This window comes from Nicotiana attenuata, chromosome 3 (genome assembly GCF_001879085.1).
Source record: "Nicotiana attenuata strain UT chromosome 3, NIATTr2, whole genome shotgun sequence".
NCBI lineage: Eukaryota > Viridiplantae > Streptophyta > Magnoliopsida > Solanales > Solanaceae > Nicotiana > Nicotiana attenuata.
In genome coordinates this window covers 19119300-19138704 of record NC_031991.1, presented here as the reverse complement: position 1 = coordinate 19138704, position 19405 = coordinate 19119300, and the positions used below count along the sequence as shown (strand labels likewise).

The window sequence follows — 19405 nt, the reverse complement described above, 5'->3', positions numbered from 1 at the left end:
TATATATATATATTAATTGGTTACTTTATTTCAATTAATAAATATAGATGTCTTATAATTAAATATAATTAAAAAAACAAAAAATAAATATATAAAATAATAACTACCCATTTAAATTGGGTGGGAGTAGTTTCAAGCTGGAGTTTATAAATTATCTTAAAAAAAAAAGCAAAAAAAAAAAATTACCTATAAAAAATCGAAAGAAAGAGAAGAAAAACTACCCATTCAAATCGGGATGTAGTTTCAAGTTGGAGTTTTAAAATAATTTTAAAATAAAAAACAAAATTAAAAAATAATAAACTAACAATTCAAATTGGGGATTCGTTTCAAGTTGGAGTTTTGAAATTAATTTAAAATAAATAAAATGAAAACAAAGACATAAAAGTACTTTTAGAGAAAAATATTTAATAAAGTTATATGCTAATAAAACTTTCTATTAACAATCTAATAATATTAAATATTAGATGATATAATAAATAAAATACATAACAAAAAAAGTTATTCGATGCGCTCCCTGTATAAGTCCCGTTAGTTTAACAGAGATTTTGTTCATTAAAATTTATATAATATTATTAAGAACAATAGAATAAAATTTAAAATAAAAAAAATATTTCAACAGTAATAAATTATAAATCTTATCATATATGATAAAAAGAAAGCGAATATTAAATATTGGTTAATATAATAAAAATTATATAGAACAAAAAAGTTATTCACTAACTATATAAGTAACTTGATTTAATAGAGATTTCATTATAGAGTATATTGTATTGACAAGTAAGATGACAATTGAATTTTATTAAAGCAATACAATCTAATAGGATCAAACAAGCCCGATCATAATTTAGTTTAATTAATATTTTTTAATACTGACCGCGCATTGCGCAGGTACGACTACTAGTTGAATTATTAAAGGGTGGATCTCCCCCCGTCTCATATTATGTGTCATGTTTCTTTTTTACACGTATCTTAAGAAATATTAATTAGGAAAGGGATATGACTATTTTACCTTTATTTATGTCTTGTGATATAATCTCTCTTCATTAAATATTTGTTATATTTATATGTTATTTCTATCTTCAAGAACAATTATTATTAAGGAAAAAAAACAATCAATTTTATCTTGAATTTCTAAAATGACAAATAATTTGTGATCATAATTATTTTTAGTAGCCACAAATGTTAATATGAGAATGAGAAAGTACATACTTAGCTTTACAGAAATGCTACATTTTGGAGGAATACTTAGGTTTGTACCTAATTTTGTTTACCAATTTGCAAGAAAGTTTGAACCTGCAAGATATGCCTTAATCATAAATTAGTCGAGCGCCCAATTATTTGTTGGGAGGCGAGCAGATCTACTTGACTTTCATTTAGTCTTAGAATAATGGACTATTTGCTGTGTCTAGAATATATTGTACATTTTGACCGAGATAAAATTGTAATGGTTCACTTCTGAATGAGAAGGGGTATTAGGGTTTGTAGTATTTTATAACATAAGAGGAGGATATAACACATTTCTTTTAAAGGATTATAGCATCTTTTCCTTTTAGGGTTGTTGCTTTTTCAAAGCTGTATTACTACCTAGGTTAATTAGGTTTAAATCTTAAAGCACAAAATACTGAAATCATCTCCAACCCCAAGGTGGAATGATAAAGTGGTCCCATTGCTCCATAGGGTCAACCTAAAGTTTCTCAACACTTGAGTACAAGAATGATTATTTTGATTGAAGAAGATGCTGTTCGCTTAATCCCCTCGGCAGAACAGTATATATTTGCAAATAAAATCTGTCTTCATAAGGAAATAAAGAACATGCATTGGCCAGAACTGCAAATTCCGTTCTGTTTTTTGGGACTTTCCAAATCTTGAAAGCAGAGGATGATTTTATGGCGGACCCATTTTCAGAAGAGTTAGACTACTCGTTTTCTTGATGTAGTGGGGTCAAAATTCTTAAGCTGCATATGATAATGGAGCTACTGTATGTTGGATTTATATGTACGAGAATATGAAGGGTTGCAATAATAACGTTGCTAAATCTGAACAAAGTTCCAAAAGACACGGTCAGAGTGACTATTTTAGATCCAATGGTTGCAATATATATACAACGCTATTGTTAGGTCGATTACCTTGTCATGAAATAAAAAGGGTAGCTGCAGCAGTGTACAGGAAACAGTGGACACCGAGTCACATGAGCCTATATATTCTAGGCTTACTCTTTTAATCCGGCCTTTAAATACCTAAATTATTTACGAAGTCATTTTCGGAACGTCGTTGGGGGTTGTGTGTGTNNGGGCGGGGGGGGGTGAAGACGAAGGAAAAATTGCACTGACGTCCTATTTGGCCGCTCCCATTTAACATATACATACTTTTTAAAAAAGTTTTAACTTGTACCTACTTTTTAAACAACTTCAGGTTCAAACTCCAACAAAGATTACTAGGTTCAAACTTTTTTATGTTCCAACTCTAGCAATCTTTAGAGGAGTTGAGTCCTTTCTCACATTATTTCACTCAAAGGTACCTTGTTTTCACCCCTATAATATAATCATGGAGTTCTAACTTTCACAAGTTAGAAACTACAAGATATTATCTTGAGTTTAAAAGAGGTACCAAGGTGAAACAATTATTTTAGGTTCAAACCCCAACATAATTACTAGGTTTAATTTTAAATCTTTATAGGTTCAAGGTCTGACAACGATTACTGGGGTTTGAATTCTTTTCACATTATTTCATCTATGAAGGTTTGGACCCAATTATTTTGAACTGTAGGAATCGTTCATGAATTTTACACTAGTAAATACTCAAAATTCAGGAAACGTTCTTGAGACTTCGAACTCCAGAATGAATTGTTGGAGTTGTATTTCGTATTTTAATTAGGGGCGAAAATGTCAATTTAATTGAACAAGTGGCTACTTTGCCATTATAATTTAAAATATAGTTAAACTTTAATAACATGCACAAAAAGTGACCAACTCACCTAATTTTTCCTATTAAGAGTATATTTGAACCGTTTTAGTCGAACACCTTTTTCAAAGGCCAGGTTAGCTGAATACTCACTAAAAGAGTCAATTCTTTTTACTCCAGCCATTGGTATAAAGTTTATACGGACTAGCACGTCGTACCAAGGGAATAAAGGAAAAAAAGGATGAAACTTTTCTCTTGTAGCAATGTGTTTGGTTGATAGAGTTACACGTATTCTACATCAGTTATATTGTATAAGGTTTCGAAAGAGGTTTAAACGATGAAGAACTAATTTAAATAGCCGCCCATCAAATCACTTAATTTAAGTACCGCAAAATTAATGAGATGGAACCAAAAATACCATAGTTGATGTAAAAACAATTGAATTCAGGATCTTAAAGTCTAAACACTTTTTTTTAATTTTATATAAAGTTCCCATTAGGATCTGGGTTGTCATTGCATAACCAGACACTTCACCTAAGGAGGATGTGGCCTTGCCTAAGTGATACAACATTTCTGTGCAATATTACAAAAAGTTACTGCCACAGGTACACTTCAAGCGTCAATATCTAGTCGAATTGCTCACAAGTTTTATTGGATAGGTTAAACTTAACTCAATTTTTTTCTGACAGTATTATTCAATTGTTCGTAAATTTTGTCCAACAGACAAATTTTGCTTTGTCCTCATGCTACCTATCTAGTAGATATGTTGATATTGAGATTTTGATGCCTAACAAAGTTTGTTCTGATGAAATGTTAGAAGAACCAGGTCATCAACAGTGTTGCTTAACTTCTCTAAGAACCATCTCCTCATGGTGAAGGACCAGCTCCTCATGATTGATGATTGTACGTCTTTACAAGACAGTAACTTTATCTCAAAGTTACCCAGGTCTGAGTTTGGTAGAAGAAGGCTTCTTTACATGATAAAGGTTGTTGACCAAGAAGATACGCATAAATAAGTGAGAGACAAGAGTTCGAAGACTGGTGGAGCTCGTGGATCAGTAGGAGTCCTATCAAACGAGAAGCATACTACACATAGGACTCCTAGAAGATCTTGGAGTCCAGGCATTTAAATACTATCCATGTGGACTGCTGAGCCTATCTTTTCACACATCGACTGAAGAACTGCATTTTACACACTCTAGTCGAGTACTAGTATTGTGTTCTTCTTGAGTCAGTCTAGTGAATGTGTTTTAGGAAATCAAGTTGTAATCAAAGTGTCACAAACAAATAGTGAGTTGGAGTGAGTGTTTGCTTTACAAGTTAGAGTAACTTGTAAAGCAAATAGTCGTAGTAGGAGTACTGGAGAGTATTGAGTTACAGTCTTATAATCGATACATTTTAGCTTATTGTTCTAGTGGAGTTGAAGTTGAAAATCCTACACAATAGGTCGTGATTTTTGCACCTTTTGTGCCGGTTGAATTTTCGCATAAAATTATTATTTTTACTTTACTGCTTATTTTACTTCACGTTTAAGGAGTACGGTAAAGAACCAAGCTCTTTAGTAATTCATAAGGGCACTCAAACTAACAATTGGTATCAAAGCAGGTTCTCTCTCACACACGGCTAACACCTAGAGAGATATAGGAAGCAAAATGAGTGCTCCACCCGGAATTAATGAAGGACAATCAACTACCTGACTACCTCTATTCAATGGAAAATATTACAGTCGGTGGAAAGCAAATATGGAAGATTTTCTAATAGTTGAAGGCTATAAAATATGGACCATAGTAAACTAAGGTCCATTAACACCTACTAAACAAAATGCGCAAAATGAAACAATTCCTAAGGACCCCTCTAAATTTGTGGTAGCAGATTTCAGAATGTTGGAGAAGAATGCAAAGGCTAAGAAAACCCTTATATGTGGACTTGATCCTGATGAGTACAATAGAATATTTGCTTTCTCTAATGCAAATGATATCTCAGATGCACTCCAAACTGCTCATGAAGGAACAAACCAAGTGAAGAAATCAATGATAGAACTACTTATGAGAAACTATGAGCTCCCTATGAAGAAGTCTGAGCCCATCCAGGAGATGATGACTAGGTTTACCATAATAGCTAATGAACTAAAGTCACATGGAAAGGTGTTCACCTCAAAAGAGTTGGTTAGCAAAGTTCTAAGGATCCTTCCAGCTTCATGGGAATCAAAAGTCACATCTATTCAAGAAACTAAGGAGCTGGACCAGATCTCACTTGATGAGTTGGTTGGAAACTTAAAGACTCATGAAATGAGAAAGATAGAACTGCGTAAGGAAGAACCAAAGAGGGATAAGGCCGTAGTCCTTAAAGCGTCCGAGTAAGATGAATCTAATAGTGATGACTCCTGACTTTGCAATGTTTGCTAAGTTCAAGAAGAACTCCAAAAATGCATCTAAGAGAGAGACCAGTGGTAAGCCTAAGCAAATCGACAAAGCTAATTATGATGGGTGCTACAAGTGCAGCAAGCTAGACCACATGGTCAAGGGCTGCCCAATGTGGGAAATTGAGTGGAGGAAAGAATGATCCGAAAATGAGAAACAAGAGAAGATGAGAGAAAAGGGCTCCAACAAAGGAAAATCCTTAGTAAAAGATTCTGTTTACCTTAAAATGGTAATTACAATTAGACTTGATTTTGTGGTTCTAAAAATATGTGATTTATTTTTATGCTAGTTGTTAGGCAATAGATGCTAAGTGTGAGACTAGAAAATAAGTTAAGAGTTTGAAGATGGTGTATCAAGCAAACCGAGTAGCTGAGAATCGGGGCCTCAAGGTCGAGCCAGGCGTTGAGCTCTGAACAGTCGATGGAGAACTAACAGTTCTAAGGGCCCTGGTGAGGTCACTTTATGATCAATAATGAGTAGTAAATGAAGAACAATTAATGAAACTCAATAAATGTAAGCAATAAGATCAAAAGAGAATATGTTTAAGTTAGAGAGCAGAGAATATTCTTGTTCTTGTATTCAATATCATGTGTTGTGTATCCTTACAAAATGACAAGGATCCCCTTTATATATCAGGGGAAATCCCAACATGGTACAGATGCATTTATTACAAAGATACGCGGCTGATACTTCCATTAAATGCCACGGTACGGGCTCATAATAGCCTGGTAGACTTGGTCAGCTTTAATAAAGTGCCTTGGAAACTTCCCGTTCTGCCATCATGACCACCGATTTATACTGCCCCGAGGTCAAACATTGAGAACCCTCGGGGTCGAACCTCGAGCCGTGCCTCGAGTCTTTGGGGACGTGCCTACGAAGCGTCATAAAGTCGGACCCTCTGATTTTTACCATATACAGATAGTCCCCACGTTTCTTAGAATGAAAGTGATAAGAATGGGTCTTGAATCCTTGATTTCCCTGAACATCTTGTGATGATGTCATGCTTGTGACATCAGTGTTCCAAATGACTGAAAACATCCTATCAATCCATCTTTAGAAACATTCATTACACTGTCGGTTCATTCTCCCAAAAGCGGTGATTTTGCCGCCGATCCGTTTCCCAAAAAGCATTGATTGCGCCTATCGATACGTTTTCCAAAGGTATTGATTGCGCCGTCGATTACACAACTGCCTTTCTATAAATGGGAGGTTTCTTGAACCTAAACTCCATTCAGTCATTTTCCAACAATCTTTATCCCTTTTCTTTTCTTCTTCCTCATCCAACTCTATTTTCCATGGTTCAAGCCTGTGACCGTAAAGTCATACGGCAGCAGTTTTCCCAGTTATGCCATGGCTCTCTTTCAGAGCTCTTCCCTATTGAGTGGGATTGCACTGGTTTGTTGTTGTTGTTGTTGGCCCAAAACAATAAGAGAGGGGCTTCAAATTGTTCTCGCATCAGAGGATATGTGGTCCTTGAATTGCTTCTCATCTCCCTTAACTTCAACCTGGTGTGGAGCTTCACTCCCTTTGCTTTCCCTGTAGTGAAGCGGCGTCATCTACTAACTGTTGCATCCCACACCGGTGCAACATCTCAAGAAGTGTCTTCACAATAGTGGTGCTGACGAGCCCCATACTAGCCAAATTTTTCACCAAGCCACAACTTTCCCTGCTTTAAAAGCTTTTGCTCTTTAGTAGGCTATAGCCTTCTTCCTCATCTATTGCTGTTTCAGAGGAGATTCTCGAGGGCGTCGTTCTGAAGATCGAAATGGGACCCCCGAGGAGATGGTTCTCGTAGACATCGCCCCCGAGGATGTGCCTTCGAGAGTAGATTTAAACTTCTAGCAGTTGTTTTTGTTTCTTTGTTTCTGTGTAAGGACCCCTCGTAGGCTTCGTAATCGTAGTTTATCAATACAAAAGTTGTTTCTTCGATTTATCTTTGACTTGTTTTGGATTTCCTTTTGCTTGCGTTTGTAAAAAATTCGAGCATGTGACTCTATCTATCGGCCCGAATATCGGTCCCGAACGTGGGCGTTCCCTTGGTTTTTGATTGGTTAATACGATATTTCCTGAAAACCCTTTGACATCCCTCGGACTAAGTCCTAATTGACCCGATGCAAATTTAGGCCGCTGGGACTCCGACTTTGAATTTGACTGAGAGTGGGGCCTCGAATTTTAGATCATGACTTAGCCTTTTGAGATCCCATAGGTAGTCCTTGAGAGATGAGTTTGCTTGATCACCTACAAGTAAAGACAACCCTCGGGCCCTTTCAAATAGTCCCGAGTGAGAGTTTTCTCGAACTTGGGTAGCCTCGAGAACTTGCTTTGAACTAAAAATAAAGATGGCCCCCGGGCTAAAGTGACCAATAGCGTGTGTGAATTGAACTGCAGGCGAAAAAGAGCCCCGAGGCTTTATTAATAACCCTCGAGTGGGAACCGGTTCGGACCTAGAAGGATCCTCGAGATCGGGCACCATCTCGAGGCTAGGTTTATGCAGGTAGCTCCTTAGAGCCCAATGTTATAGCATCAAAGATCCTCGATATCGGGTACCATCTCGAGGCTAGGTTGATAGGGGGGTCTTCCACCCTTCAATCATTGTACGACAGCGCCAACCGTATGATACGATCATGAAATGATCGAGGTGATACCGCCGCTACGCTTCCCCGAATGTGACAATGGCCTAGCTAGAACTAATTGGCCTTTAGGGTAGGCGAACAGTCACTGCTCGCTCGATATATGAGTTTGCTCCCCTCTTTTTGAGGGTTCCGCTATTTTGAGCAACTATCCCTTTTTATAGAGTTCCTTTTTGTTGTGCCGGTTCTTTCACCATTTTAATTTGGAGCTTTCGCTTAAGTTCTCGTTTCCCTTTTCTTGCTCCATCACAGTCATGGCTGCCATGTCCAAGCCTGTTCACCAAGAAGAGGAGAGTTCCGTCTCTGCTCCCTGGTCGGTTGGTGGTACATCGCCGACGTCCGGTGAGCTAGCCCCGAGGGGATTTACCTCGAGGAGGGGCCTTACGTTAGAGAGTCCTCCCGATATTTAGGGCCGTTGGGAGTGTGCATCGAGGTTCATTTCATCAATAGGGGAAGGACACCTCGAGGCGTGAAGGGAGACTGCGGATGGGGAGAAAATATGGTGCTGCAGGTACCTTCCCTGGGAGAGAGCATCATGTCTCATGTAGAGGGGTTTCTGAACGTGAACACGTACCCTTTATGTTGGGCCCTCTTGATAAAGTCGTGCTTGACTTTTGTCAAAGATATCGGGCTACCCTGGCACAGGTTCACCCGTCGTTCTAGAGGGTGGTATTGATGATGAGGTTCTTTGCGGAGGAAGCCGGGCTTGAGCTTACCCTTAGCCACCTCATTAGGCTGTATCGACCCTTTCACCACTGAGGCCTGATAACTTTGCGATGTCGATCCGTCGGGCCCTTTGTCGTTGATGATGAAGAAGATGGGGATCGAGGGTGGATGAGTCGATTTGTTCGAGTACGGATTATCGATGTTATCCCTGTAGAGTTCCTGCCATTTCCTGAGAAATGGAATTTCACACGTAAGTGATACACTTGTGTTGTTACTATTTTTGTCCATAATGGAGGCGAGCTCCATAAAGACGCCTTCTTTTCCTTTTGTAGCAATCCCGTGGATGCCATACGAGGTCCCCGACCTGACGGGTTGGGCTTGGAAGTTGGCGGCCCGCTCGACCTATGATGGGCGCAGGTGGCGAGATCTGTCTAAGGGTAGATGGGAGGCAATTGTGTGGTTTGTTTTCTTCGAAAGGTACTTTCTTTTACGTGTGCTGATTCCGGCACCGTAGGCATTGGGGAATTTTTTGAGATGAGACCGTGTCCCCCCGGAGAGGATGAAGGATCATCGGCTTTGGAATCGAGGAATAATAACAAACGGAAGGGACCCTCAAAGAGTGAAGATGCTCATAGCGAGGCAAGTTCTGCCCGGAGGCTTAGAGAAGATGTATCAGCCGAGCCTGCAGCGCCCGAGGCTTCTGGCCTAGTCAAAATGGTTCTTTCTTTGCCGCCATCTTCTTTTCCCATCGAAGGTACTTCGAGGGATAAAGATTTTCTGGCGGCGTCTTCTCCTCCCGTCGAAGGCACTTCGAGGGACAAGGATTTTCTGGTACTGTTTTCTTATCCCGTCGAAGGTACTTCGAGGGATGTTCGGGGCCATGGGCCGCCTGACTCAAGCGAGGTCTCGGATGATCATACTTTTGTTGGGAGCGATTCTACTGGGGCCGACGAGGCTAGGCTAGTAGACGTGCGCTCGACCTTTGAGGAGGCTCAGCGGCTCTGTTCTGTGGTGAATTTCGATCAATTGTATTGGTTTCCTGATTTTGCACTTTCATTTTGTTATTGATCTCCTTTTTCCCAGGCTTTTGACAAGCTCAAGTCCGAGCTGCTTCGCCGTGAAGCTGGATTGCGGAAAGCCTTGGACGGGGAGAAATCCCTCAGGCTGCATTGTGACCAAAAGGCAGAGGAGCTGGTATACCTGCAGTATGAGGCGAGTTGGAGCCAGAACTACGTAAGTTACCTCGAGGGATAGGTAACCTTTGTTTCGAGGGAGCGCACGCTTCTTCTCCTTTCTTCGGAGATTAACATTTTGATATTTCAGTTACAGAAAAAGACAGAGGACCCGGAATGCCTTTGGGGTGAAGCTGGTCAGGCCAAGCACGAGTGTATTGAGTTGAAGGCTCAGGCAGATGCCCAAGTTGCGGCCAAGAAGAAAGCTTTGGCCAAGGCTTCTGCCCTCGAGGTGCAACTCCGAAATGCTCGCGAAAATAGCTCGGTCCAAAATAGCATGATTACAAGGCTCGAGTCTGAGCTTTTGAAGATGAAGATCGAGGATGTGGACGCCCGAGCTGAAGCTGAAGAGATTCAAGTTAAGGCAGACAAGAAAGTGGCCGTCTAGCAATGAGTACACTCGGTGCAAATCTCGGAGGGAAACTCTCGAAAGATTCATGCTAGGGGCTTCGATCACTCGGAGGAGATAGCGCAGGCGAAGGCGGATGAATACGATGCCAAGTTCCTTTTGTCCGATGCCGAAGATAATGAAGAAGAGGCCGACGGGCCACAGTCCCCGAGAAGAGCGTAGGCTAGGCCTTGCTTTTCTGATTCTTTGTACAGTGTTCTTAGAGAACTTTGTAGATGAAGCTTTGTATACACGTATAAAAGGAAGCCTTTTGGTTCTACTTTTCATGCATTTCCCTTTGCTCGTGTACATCTCTTTCTGTTTTGAATTCATATGTATGTCGATGTTCAGCCAGGTGAACTGGGCCTCGAGGCAAAAAACCCTTAGGTTTGTAAGTCGGCCCTGAGGCTTGGTAGGCTCTTACGCCTTTGCCCTTAGGCATTTTTTAGTTAACTTGTTTCGGGCTTAGTCTTCGAGTCGGATCTCGACTCGAGCTTATTGTCCCTTAAGTTTTCGAATTTTAAGCTGGCGTCTAGGCTCTTACGCGTTGGGCCGGTACGACCATTAATTTAAACTAGCGACAGTGGCTCTTACGTGCAGGGTCGGTATCACCTCTAGTATAGGCTGGTGACAGTGGCTCTTACGCGCAAGGTCGGTACGACCTGTAGTATAGGCTCATTTTTCCCTCGTTGAAGTTTTTTGTGTTTGTCCGACTCTTTGACGGTTCGATAAGGACCTCGATTACGAGCCGTTTGTGCGATGATGGTTGAGCACCTCGGGAGGTTTGGAGCTGATGTGATCGAAGCTATTTTGCTTATGTTGAGGGTAGCCTGGTTAACCGGTTCTTTTCACAAGTATTTCAAAGTAATTTGAAGGCCTGTGAGTTTTATGGTGACGGTGGCGCGTCCCCGAGTCGCGCTAGTTTGGCTGGTACAGCCTTGTGACCGTAGTCATCATTTTTGGCCGTAGCCTTTTAGTCCCCGAGTGAAGTAGCTTCGGTGTCTATATCGAGGGTATGCCTTTTTAGGGGTCTTATAAGTTCGGATATTTAGCCTTAACTTTAAGATCAGGATTATGCCTTTTGTAAGATCTTACAAATTTTGACATGCCTTACTCGAGGTCTTACAGTTTTGGTTACTTGGTACAAGTATAACTCATGCCTTGCTTGAGGTCTTACAGATTTGGTTACTTGGTACAAGTATACATGTTCTCGTCGTCAAGGGTTCAACTATTCTATGCGGACACGGTTCATTCGACCGTTTGGCCCGATACATCATTTTTCTATTGAGACCCTTTTTGGCTTATCTTGACTTCTTCGAGGGGGTGATCTCCCGGGGGGATGCTCCCCAGTATTCGAGGTTGATTGAAGAGAAGCCTTGAATACTTGTTAAGTTCTCCTAAGGTAGCATATCGATGTTGCCTCGTTAAAACCTTGCCGGTAAAACCCTTCTTGGGATAAAACCCGATCGAAGGAAAAGAGTGCAACGCATGTTTTAAAACCTAAGGTCTTCAAGCTAGAAAGCGCTTCGTTTGTTCCGATCGGACAACTGTACACAGGTTAGTGTAAGATGTAAAAATAAAAAGGGGGACGATTATACCTTAGTGGTGACGACGCTTGGAGCCTCGATGTGCTTCAATCGTTAATTCCGGGGAAGTGGTACGGTCCTTTACTCGTTTATTCGGGTGTAGCCGAGAATGTATCTTGTGATTGTTACTTCCCTGTTTGCTCGTCCTTTAGCTCCTTTGATGTTGAAGGCGTCGATGCCGGCGCCACATCGTGCACCGCGAACATCTCTCTTACTATATGCTGTTCTCTGTACACAATTTTTATTCCGTCCTTTGTCGAAAATTTCATCATTTGATGAAGAGTTGATGGTACTGCTCTCATGCAGTGTATCCATGGCCTTCCGAGTAAGGCATTGTACCTCATGTCTCCTTCGATGACGTGAAACTTGGCATTTTGGGTTATGCCGGCCATGCTGACCGGGAGGGTGATTTCCCCTTTCGTTGTCTCGCTCGCCATGTTGAATCCGTTGAGCACTCGAGAGGCGGGCACGATCTGGTCGAGCAGTCCGAGCTGCTCCACCACCCTCGGCCTGATAATGTTGACCGAGTGATAACTAGAGATTCTAGTCTATTTTATGCTCCTTTTTGCTTGAGTTTTGGACTAAAATGTGTACAAGTATTCCCCAAAGCTAACTTGTTATGCTTGTTTGCAGTGTTTGGTCAAAAAGAGACAAGGATGTCATAACCAGCTAAAAAAAAAAAGAGTGAAACCTGCACAAGTTCAAGACCAAGTCAAAGCGGCGCTACAGCGGAAAATCCACCGAGGACGCAGAAGACCCACCGCGACCGCGGTCCTTTTATCGCGGTCCGCAGTGGCAAGATTCAAAGAGATGATATTTAAGGATTTTCAAGTCACCGCGGTCCGCGGTGATTTTATGCGACCACGGTACCTCTACCGCGACAGCGGTCCTTTTACCGCGGTCCTCGGAGAAGGGATTCAGAGAGACTGGAGATTGAGCTAAAGTTGAAGACCGCGGTCCGCGATTGATTTTACGCGGCCGCGGTAACCTCACCGCTGCAACGGTACCTCCGTCAGGGGCATTTTTATCTAGAAAATTTAGCCGTGTATAAATACTACTTTTTCAGATTTTTAGGTCATTTTATCTGTAGCTGAGCACGTGAACGTCGTATTTTACCTATTTTGAGTAATTTTGTAGCTTGTTTAGCAATTAATCTTAGAATCTTAACTTGTAATTACATTTTATGGGTTATTCTTCATCTCAATCTATGATTTCTTCTTCAATTATGAGTAGCTTAACCCTTTAGCTAGGGTTGTGGCTCAACCTTTGTGTGGGTATTTAATGGGTCTCTTATTTTAGGGCTTAGATGTTTATGGGTGAATGATATTTGGCCTGTTTTGTGCTTTTAATGTTGAATTGGTGGTTGCAAACACTAATTTGTGCCTTTTTGACTTAGGCTCTTCTTGAGAAAGAGAGTCCAAGTCTAGGAAATTCAGGCCAACAAGGAATTAGGGTGCATTCGATCTCATTCAAGAGATTGATAACCCCAATTAAAGAGTTAAACGTAGAGATAGTAATACTCGACTTGAGCCAATTTTGCTTGCACAAATTTGAACACCCAATTGGACTTGAGAAAGCCAATTAGGGCATAGTCACTCAAACTACCGAGAGGTATAGAGTGAGTAGTTTCGTACATTGGCTATATCACGATCCCAGCTATAACAAATTGCCCTAAGTTTTAGATCCCGTTAGATACTCACCTAGGAGCAAGTCACTTCCCTAGTGCCTCTTTACCAATCAAGAAAACCCTAAAAAAAAATATCATACTTATAATTTCCTGCATCATTAGTATAAAATTTAGAATAGTTAAAAAATCAAAGCATGTTTGGAAGTGTAAACAATTACATCGCGCATTGCTAGTTTAGATAGGAACCCAATCCCAAACTTATTCTAGCTCCCTGTGGATTCGATCCCGACCTTCTCGGGTAAAAGCTGCATCGACCGCTCTTGCCACTCTATAGTGGTGTAGGGTTGGACCCGATTTTTTTTGGCACCGTTGCCGGGGAGCTAAACGATTTTTGCTATCTATCTATCTATCTAGTTTTGTGTTTTGTTTTTATTTCCTTCTAGTTTACTGACTTGGGCGAATCATCAATACAGGTATAAAAATGACAAACAATGCTCCTCTTGGAGATATTCCACCGGGGGAGGAGGTTGATGATAATGGAGAGGAGGAGGTACCTCTAGTGCCTCAAGGACAAAGGAGAGGCCGACAGGCCAATGACTATATTCCAGACCCTCCCCCGCCACCTCCAAGAGCTGTACCTTGTGTGCTTCCAAACCAGGGCTATGCCAGTGCAATTGTTCCACCCCGGATCCGGGCGGGCAATTTTCAAATTACCAACGTGATGTTGACTTTATTGGAGCAACGAGGGTACTTCAAAGAAGCTCCCCATCAGAATGCGTACAAACACCTTAAATGCTTCATTGATACCTGTTGGGGAAGCAAGCAGACGAATGTGTTAGAAGATGCATTGCGGTTAAGATTATTCCCTTTCTCACTTCGAGGGAAAGCATTGGACTGGCTGGAGAGACTTCCCAACCATACCATCCATACATGGGATGAGTTCGTGGACAAGTTTATAGAAAAGTTTTTCTCGTCGGGTCACATGGCGACTTTGAGGGATGAGATCTTGGCATTCAAACAGGAGCCCAACGAACCACTTCATGAGATATGGGAGAGATACCAGGCTATGATGAAAGAATGTCCAAATAATGATATGACCGAGGCAATGATACAACAGACATTCTACTGTGGCATTAACACAACAAATCAGTGTATGGTGAACCAGCTCGCAGGGGGGCAATTTCATGAACACACCGTATGATCAGGCTTGTGAGATATTGGATCAGATGGCGGACACTTCCTCAGCTTGGCAAAGTCGAGCTAATGTGCCACAGGGTGATCCCACGGTCATTCACTTGCATAAAGAGCTCCACGACCATGGTCAAGCAATAGCGGAGCTAACAACAACAATGAACCAGTTAGCAAATGCACAATTACAGCAGGTTCAAGCACCACGTCAAGTAAATGCTATGGAGGGTGTCAACATGTTGGTCGACAAAAGGAGACAAAGAGGTCAACAAAGCCAAGGGATTCCAGATCAATATGACCAAGATAGTGGTGGGTTCAACCAAGATAATGGGTATGATGAGCAGAATGAAGAAGTCCAGTACATGAACAATTATCAAGGCCAAAGGGGAAATGCTTCTAACCAACAATAACAATGGAGATCCCAAGGAAATTGGGGGAATCAACAACAACAAGGGAATAGCAACTGGGGGAACAACAACCAAAATCAGAATTGGGGTAATCAGAACAACCAGGGCAACTGGAGTGGCAACAACAACAATTGGGGCGGAAACAACAATCAGGGTGGTTGGAACAATGGCAATCAAGGAGATCGGGGTCAAGGCTTTCAAAGGCCCCCAATGTATCAACAACCAAACAACCTACCCCCATTTCCATCCCAAGGTCCTAGCTCATCAAACAATAAAATGGGGAGGATCAAAATTATGTTTGAACAGATGATGAAAAAGAACGCCGACTCTGATGCGCAATTGGCATCCAACAATACTTCAATCAGAAAAATGAGAACCGGTTTAAGAAATTTATTGACATGATGAAAAGCTCATCAATTAATGTCCCTTTCGTGGAGGCTCTCAAACAAATTCCGGGTTACGCCAAGTTCATGCAAGACTTGGTGACAAGAAGAGATCCATGGATTGTGAGACCATCAAGATGACTCACCAAGTTAGTGCAATTGTGCACTCGATGGCTCCAAAGCTAGAAGATACCGGCGCTTTCACCATTCCATGCACCATTGGGAGTGCAAACTTTGCAAAGGCACTATGTGATTTGGGAGCAAGCACCAATTTGATGCCTTACTCCGTGTTCAAAACTTTGGGTATCGGGCAACCGAGGGCGAATTCAACGAGATTGCAAATGGCGGATAGAACAATGAAGAGGCCGCTTGGTATTATTGATGATGTTCTTGTCCGGGTGGACAAATTTATCTTGCCTGCTGATTTTGTGATTCTCAACTGCGAGGTCGATTATGAGGTGCCTATAATTTTGGGAAGACCTTTCCTTGCAACTGGGAAGACATTGGTTGATGTGGAAGCAGGGGAACTCACTTTCCAGGTGGGTGATGAAAAAGTGGTCTTTCATGTGTGCAAATCAATGAAGCAGCCAAATAGTAAGGAAGTGTGCTCTTTTGTGGATCTTGTCATGGAGGTTATCGGTGATGATACTAGTGCCATGATCAATGTGGAGGATCCTCTAGAAGCGGTATTGTTGAACCTTGATGTCAATGAGGATGAAGGAAGGGTGGTGTGTGTCAATGCTTTACATGGTATGGGGTCTTATTCTTATGAGCCCTGTAAGCTCTCTCTGGATCATGAGAACAGAAAAACTCCCCCAACAAAGCCCTCAATCGAGGAACCTCCCGTGTTGGAGTTGAAGCCTTTGCCTCCACACCTCAGGTATGAATTCTTAGGTCCTATTTCAACTTTGCTAGTTATTCTTTCCTCTTGTCTCACTAACATGCAGGTAGGTGCCACATTGGTGGTGCTCCAAAAACGGAAGAAGGTTTCTACCCCTTACCATCATCAAGCTATTGGGAAAGTTGAATTCTCCAACAGGGAGATCAAAAGCATATTGTCAAAGACGGTGAATGCAAATAAGACCGACTGGTCAAAGAAACTGGATAATGCTTTGTGGGCTTACAGAACTGCTTACAAGACTCCGATTGGTATGTCTCCGTATCGGTTGGTGTTTGGGAAAGCTTGCCATCTCCCGGTTGAGTTAGAGCACAAGGCAATGTGGGCTTTGAGCAAGCTAAATCTTGAATGGGATGTTGCAGCAAATCTCCGTGTGGAGCAACTCAACGAGCTTGATGAGTTCCGGTTTCATGCTTACTCCAGTGCGTCCTTGTATAAGGACAAGATGAAGTACCTACATGACAAGTATGTTCGAGGCAAGGAGTTCAAAGTGGGTGATTTGGTTCTTTTGTTCAACTCCCAATTACGTCTGTTTCCGGGAAAGCTTAAGTCGAAATGGTATCACACCTCCTTTTTTTACTACACCCCCGAAAGGGTATAATAAAGGGAGTTTTTCCAATTAAAGGACAATCAAAACGGGATTTATTATTTAAAGATTCAGAGTCGTCACTTGGGAGATTTATGGTGTCCCATGTCACCGGTTTGAATCCCGAATCGAGGAAAGGATTGACTCTGTTTAACAGTCCGCGCACCAGAAATCCGAGTAAGGAATTCTGTTAACCCGGGAGAAGGTGTTAGGCATTCCTGGGTTCCGTGGTTCTAGCACGGTCGCTCAACTGTCATATTCGGCTTAAATTATCTGATTTTAAACAATTATTAACCTATGTGCAAATTTTAACTTTTAGCTGCTTTTATTATTACTTTTAAAGAGAATTGCAACGTCGTTAAAACACGTCTCGAACCACGTCACATAAATGCACCCGTGGTTTTTGACATATCTTAACATCGTTGAGATTTGGATTTGGGTCACATAAATGCGCACCCGAATTTAGGAAAGTAATATTATTAAACACGCGCCTAAAGCAACTACACGTTTGCACTTTGCGAGGGCCATGGAATTTGCTAAATGGCACGCCTCGGAATCTAAGGATCAATTCAAGATTAAATAAAATGAGGGCCATGCAATTGTCACTTTTGTTCGGCATGGCGCACCTCAATCTACTCTAAAAGAATCGTAATAAACTCCAAGCGCGCCCAGTAATAAAGCAGATAATTGAAAATTTAGGGACGTTTATTCCAAAACCATCTTGTTGTAACATATTTAAAATTAGCAAACAAATACAAATGCATCCTGCAGAACCAATTCTAATTGACATTTTACACCCCGAAATTCACCACTCCAGATCAGAAATTATGCAAACAGGCACGGCAAAAGAATCAAATTCTTTTTCCCTATTACAAGTTACAATCTTACTTTTGTCTTTATGGATGTAACATAAGATTTCACCAAATACATACAACTTATGCACATGTAACTTAATGGTACACCTGTGCCTAATGTCACAACCTCATCCTTGAATTTTAGCCAAATATCTAAGTCACAGAAATACCAACAAGCTGGGACAGCCGGTATATTGGATCAACAAGACAAATAAAAGAAGTTGGAGCTGAGATCGTCGTTCAAGCTAATCTAGACATTAAATTTCTAAATATGATAAGTGATAGTTTCACTTCTACATTATCCATGAAACTTGAAATTCTACAACCAAATAAGAACAAATAATCGGTGAAAACATATTTCCTTGACACAGGTTTCACAAGGAGAAAGATAAGTAGTCATTGACATTGTGACAACACAAAACTCAAATGGAAACAGCTCCCACACACACCACTGTATAGACCAAAAAACCAACAGATCTCCATTCAATATCAATATATACAAAGAAGGATCATTAAAATTTAATTAAGAACTAACCTCAAAACTCTAGTAGAGGAGATCGAAACCAAACCAAAACAGAGAACCGGACCGGAAACTAACGAACGGAAACTCGGTCGAACTCGAACTCGATGGCAATCGGACCCAATTCTAGTGACTCAAACCTCGACCAAAAAGCTGCTTGTACTTGAACGATTTGAGACCTATTTGCAGCTGATTTCGCTGCTTCTAATGGTTGGAGTTCGGAGTTGATCAAGCGCGTTTTCCGCTAGGATTTTAATTGGGGTTAAGGTCGTTTCTTCAGTTGAGTTTGTGTGTGACCGAACTGGAAAGGAAAGGATCGTTTTCCGGCGGGTTTCAGTCAATGAGGTCTAGTAGTTACTGATTTTCTGAGGCTAGGGATGAGGGAGACGAGGGTTTGGGGGTTGGGGTCGTTTCTCTGTTGAAAAGCTGCGCAGCCTTTAAGCTCTTCAGCGTTATTTTTGTGTATTCTGTATTTTCGTCTCTGCTCCTTTAGCTGATAAGCATTAGTTTATATACACGGAATTAGGTCTAAGGTCTTTTTTTTTTGTGTATTTGCCAATTAGTCCCTAGGTCCTTTTGTGTTAAGTCCTTAGGGTCTTTTTATTTATTTTTTGTCCTAAAGAAGAGTCTAGAAGGGTCCCTAGACTACACAATGTCTTTTAAAATAAAATAGAAATACTATACCATGTCAAAACTAATCCTAATTAATTAAATTAAACATGAAACTATTTTTGTATTTTCGAAATTATATAAAGATAAAAATAGGGTACTATTTTTTGTATTTTTTTCAAATTTATGAAAAATACATAAACTAAAATATTTTTTGTAATTTTCATTTCTGGTAATAAAATAAAGTAAAAGAGTCAAAATGAGTTGAAATAGCTATATTAGACCTAAATTAAATATTTACGGGCTAAAATATAAAAAATCTTGGGGAGGGTAAAAAATCACATGTCTACAGCTGCCCCTCTTTGACTGGAAATACGAAGTATTTTCAGACAAAGAACGACTAGACAAGTTTTTTGACCCGACCCTTATTTAGAGAGACTAAAACTAAGAGAAAGGGGAATGTGACCAAGCCCTGGTATCTGAGCTGCCTACATATCCTTGGCTATAAAG

General features: G+C 40.8%; 1 long non-coding RNA gene across 1 annotated transcript; it reads right to left on the bottom strand.

Annotated features, from left to right (window-relative positions):
* Positions 18003–18751, bottom strand: LOC109224537. Its single transcript, XR_002067709.1, has 2 exons — positions 18302–18751; positions 18003–18217 (listed from the first exon to the last, which is right to left on the bottom strand). It is a non-coding gene; the product is annotated as an uncharacterized LOC109224537 (long non-coding RNA).